This window comes from Nicotiana tomentosiformis, chromosome 2, assembly GCF_000390325.3.
Source record: "Nicotiana tomentosiformis chromosome 2, ASM39032v3, whole genome shotgun sequence".
Classification (NCBI taxonomy): Eukaryota; Viridiplantae; Streptophyta; class Magnoliopsida; order Solanales; family Solanaceae; genus Nicotiana; species Nicotiana tomentosiformis.
Window position 1 is genome coordinate 48567638 of NC_090813.1, and position 5364 is coordinate 48573001.

At 38.3% G+C, this 5364-nt stretch overlaps 1 long non-coding RNA gene across 1 annotated transcript; it reads left to right on the forward strand.

The window, feature by feature from the left end:
* The first annotated feature begins 2623 nt into the window (after positions 1–2623).
* On the forward strand, positions 2624–3892 carry LOC104111423 (uncharacterized). Its single transcript, XR_689712.4, has 2 exons — positions 2624–2876; positions 3452–3892. It is a non-coding gene; the product is annotated as an uncharacterized lncRNA (long non-coding RNA).
* The last annotated feature ends 1472 nt before the right edge of the window (positions 3893–5364 follow it).

A 5364-nucleotide genomic window follows, 5' to 3' on the forward strand; every position in this document is an offset into this window, starting at 1 on the left:
CAACTAGAGGAAGATAAGAGGGAGAAGAGCAGGGGCTGCGATCGCCAAGCAACTACCTTGCTATCTCCGAGGAAAAATTTGCAACTAGAATAATCAACAACCGCTACCGTGTCGAACTATACCTGGATCTGCACACAAGGTGCATGGAGTAACGTGAGTACGCCAATTCAATAAGTAACAACAATAAATAAAGACTGAGCAGTAGTGACGAGCACTAAAGCATATAACGTTCATATCATGAAATCTCAGTAAAATACCTCATGCTTTTAAAATCAAGATTTGAATCGAAATATCTCGTTTAAACCCAGTTCCAGTAAAAACCGTTTAAGGATATTTTTCAACAGCTTTCATACAGACGAAAAATGCAAAGGTGAGCAAAAATGATGAAATCATAAACAGCCCCTCGGGCAAAGCATCACTCATATACAACCCCTCGGGCAAACCTCACAATCACTCTTGCCACTCGGGCATACCTCGCAATTACTCTTGCCACTCGGCCATACCTCACAATCACTCTTGCCACTCGGGCATACCTCACAATTACTCTTGCCTCTCGGCCATACCTCACAATCACTCATGCCTCCCAGTCACTCAGCACCCGGCACTCGACAGTTGACACTCGCACTCAGTAGGTACCTACGCTCACTAGGGGAGTGTACAGACTCCGGAGGGGCTCCTTCAGCCCAAGCGCTATATCAAGCCAAATCATGACATAATCACTCAGGTTCTCGGCCTATATCAAAACATGCTGCGGCGTGCAGCGCAATCCCATAAATATATTCACAAATTAATCCCTCGGCCCCACTCAGTCATAAACCTCTCAAGCCACTCGGGCATTTCAGTAAACACAGGGTGCTCAGCCAAAAACAACATGTATATGCATCAAAATCGAATAATAAAACTGAGTTATGCAGTAAACAGGTATAACCATGACTGAGTATAGATTTTCAATCGAAAACAGTGAAAGGATAATAAGAAAAGGCCCCTAAGGGTCCAAACAGTACTGGCTCTAGGCCCAAACATGGCATTCAACCCAATTAACAAAAATTCTTTCTAAAAACACATAAGTATCATATAATGTCCACAAAATATGCAACTTTACAGTTGCTATGGGACGGACCAAGTCGCATTCCCTAACAGTGCACGCCCACACGCCCGTCACCTAGCATGTGCGTCACTTTAAAATAGTAGAATGATACGAAATCCGGGGTTTCATACCCTCACGACTAGATTTACAATCGTTACTTACCTTAAACTGGTCAAACCTCTACCCCGAAATGCTCTTTCCTCTGGACTCGGCCTCCAAATGCTCCCAATCTATTTACAATCAGTACAATACCATCAATATACGCTAGTGGAATGAACTCGACAAGAAAAACTATCAAATTAGACCTAAACCCGAAATTGGCTAAAACCCAGACCCCGGGCCTATGTCTCGAAATCATACAAAATTTATAAAACTAGAAAGCTCCTTCACTCACGTGTATATCCATACCAAATTCATCAAAATCCGAAATCGTTTGGTCCCTCAAATCCTTAAATTAAACTCTTACAAATTTCAAGCCCTAACCCCCTACTTTCACTCCAAGATCCTACTAATTAATGATGAACAAAGCCATAGATTCACGAACTTTATACCATAATGGGCTAAAATCACTTACCCCAACGTTGCTTCTTGAAAACCTTAAAAAACTCGCCTATCTCTCGAGTTTCTCAAATCGAAAAATTGAAAATGAAGACAAAACCACGAGCTGGGGCTTTTCTGCCTATGATCGAATACTCAAACCTGCGAGAACCACTTAAGCCCTCAATTCCGCACATGCTACCCCAGGTTCCGCACCTGCGGGCGCGCACCGGCGTTCCCAGCCTTGGCCTTCCATTTTCGCATCTGCATCTTCTTCAAACGCACCAGCGACCTTGCACCTGCGACTCCTCCTTACGTAGGTGCGGAAATAGCAGTAGCAGCAGCTTCAGCTGCATTTTCCAACTTTAACAAATCCGTTAACCACCCGGAGTCACCCCGAGGCCCTCGGGACCTCAACCAAAAATACCAACAAGTCATATATCAACATACAAACTTAGTCGAACCTTCGAATCAATCAAAACAATATCCAAACACTAAATTACCCTCAGAATCAAGCCTAAGAACTTCTAAATTTACAAATTCGGCAACCGATGCCGAAACCAACCAAACCACGACCAAATGACCTCAAATTTTGCACACACATCAAAAATTATACTACGAACCTAATCCAACTTCCGGAATTCCATTATGACCCCGATATCAATTTTTCCATTGCCGACCGAAATCGCCGAATTTCCAACTTTCGCCAATTCAAGCCTAATTCTACCACGATCGTCCAAATTATATTCCGCTCGCGCTGCTAAGTCCAAAATCACCTAACAAAGCTAATGGAACCATCAGAATTCAAATCCGAGGTCAAATTCGATTTGATTCCGAAATACCTGCAACCCAAAACCGACGATTCACACAAGTCAAAGTACATCATACGGAGCTACTCATGCCCTCAGACAACCGAGCGAAGTGCAAATATTCAAAACGACCGGCCGGTTCGTTATAATAATCCACTTTCACAACAAGTAGATTAGGAGTTTTGAAATTTCAGCCGATGATATTTACTATAAATTGGTCATGCGCACACCTTAATTGAGCAACACAATTTCTTACATCAATAACTATCACATATCAAAATAACTGCTATGGCTTCAGCAAATACATTTTCCTTTTGGCTGCATTAATCGCAACCCCCGCTGATGTTGCCGAACTTGTTTCAATAAATATAGGTGGGGTTGTACTTTGCAGCGTTAACGGCAATTTAGATGTCATCAACGGACTCACCTCCAACTTTTTCCTAGTAAGTTTTTTATTTTTTACGTAGTCCTATTTTATATATATATATATATATATATATATATATATATATATATATATATATATATATATATATATTCATACCAAAAGGGAACTCTCCCCAATCGAATAATAAATTATCTCTATATATACACTAAATCCTATGATAGATGTTATAAGTGGCATTAGTAACTTATGATATATGAGTAGATATACACTATAATATGATCCAAGAGATAACTACAAGTAAACTTTCTTACAATTTAGGCAAATTTAATGATTTGAAGTCTAATAGAAATAACACTACATCTATTATTCCTCTCATAACAATGGGTGAGGATGGTATAAATATAGAGTAACTTCAGAAAAATGAATCCTACACTCGTAGTTATAAGATGCATATGGCCCCATCATAAGAAGTTTCTGCATGTTGAACTGTATGATCATTTCATCTAAAAGTCTAAAAAGTTTGAGATAATATCTTTTTCTGTACATAATTAATTTTATTTTTAACATGTCAGCTAAAATGTAAAGTTGATATAATTGCGTAAATAATATTAATATCATTGACCTTTGCAGATGCATCAGTGCAATTGCGGTGTGGATCAATAAATGTGGTATCAAGTACAATAATAAATGGATCGGGAGTATTTTCCTTGGTGGTGGATCCTCTTGTAAATACTTTACCATTGCTATTGTCCAACTGCCATTTAGTAGTTGCAACTCCACTCTCAACATGTAATGCGAGCTTACCATCTGTTGGTCTTTTGGCATCATCCTTGAACCTTGTAAATATTGGTATTGGCGGTGTCGGCGGTCGTATTAATATCGGTTTAGGTCCTACTGGTTTTATACTTAATATTAACCTCATTTTTTAGTGAACGAGCTAGCCTACTAGTGCTTAATTAGCACTACTACTATGAATCAGCTAGTTAACCTTCTTGGACAGTTGCTTACTGCATGAATAAGGACTGTTGTTTCAACTAGTGAATAAAGTGCAAATAATATTTGCAAGTCTTATATTGGAGCCATGTAATCGTATTGCGTGTATTTTTATTTTGTTTATAGCTTTGCCTTGCTTATTACCCCTTCTTATTTTTTGTTTCATACATGACTCTAGAATGAGCTTCGACCTAACGGCTCTACATAATAAGGACAAATGAAATAAGAATGAAGGATCATAAAAAAAGAATATAGTAAAAACGGGATAAGATAAAATTAAGGAAGAGACTGTAAGATGATAATGTCGGTCAAACGATAAGATAATAAATACTAATAAAAATAACGAATAAAACAAAATAATACTTTATTCAAAGTTATATAATGATGGGACCCAATAAAGTATATGACAAGGTATAATATCTCAAATAGGGGCATCATGCTTGGTGGGATTAATGAGAAAGAAGATATATATTATTAGTTCTATCAATAACATCTCTAGGGAAGGGAAAATGAAAGTTTATCTCTTGACCCAAATCCCAACCTGTCGTGATAGCGCCTATCACATTACTAGGTAAGCCGAAAATCACATAATAACTACGCATTTTAAAATAAAAACGTGATTTAATAATTCCAGTAATGGAAAGTCTCATAAATAAGTGATAAAAACAACTACTATTCAACTACAATAATTCCAAAATCCTAGTGTCACCGAGCACATGAGCTACTAATGTCAACATAGTCTAAAACTCTAGTACAACCATTTGAGAAGATAGAATAGTACTGATATAAAATGAAAGAAATGAGATTCAAGGTTTGCGAACGTCACCACAGCTACCTCGAGGTCTCCGAATACGTACTATCATCACTTAAGCAATCACCGCATGCATATGTACTTGGGTCTGCACACGAAGTGTAGAGTGTAGTATGAGTACAACCTGCCCAATATACTCAATAAGTAACATGATTAACTTTGGGCTGAAAGCAGTGACGAGCTCAGAAAGATATAGTCCGAATAAAAATGACGACAACACAAATATAACAGGATAATGACAATAATAACTCAGAGAAGTTCCATATACAACTCCTGCATAGTAGATAAATTTAGACATGCTTTCAAGTTCAACAATATAAGCTCATCACTGATAAGATATGCCAAGTACAACAAGAATGAGAAATGTTACATCTCTATGCCTACATGTCAAATATGCATATCAAATGCAATGCATCACAGTGATAATCCCAGACACTTACACTCTAAGGGTGCTCAATTTGTCTATCTAAAATTCCTACTCATCACACATAATCACTCAGCATTGTACGGTACCTGCGCTCACTGCTGGTATGTCACATTCTTGAAGAGAGAATCCTACCTAAGCTATAATATAAGGCCAATATGGCCTGTTGTGGCGTGCAACCCAATCCAATAATAATAAATAAGCCAATGAGGCCTGCTGCGACGTGTAGGCCGATCAATAATAAAAATAATAGATATAAAGCCAATATGGCCTGCCGTGACGTACAACCCGATCCACAATATCATTCACAACACG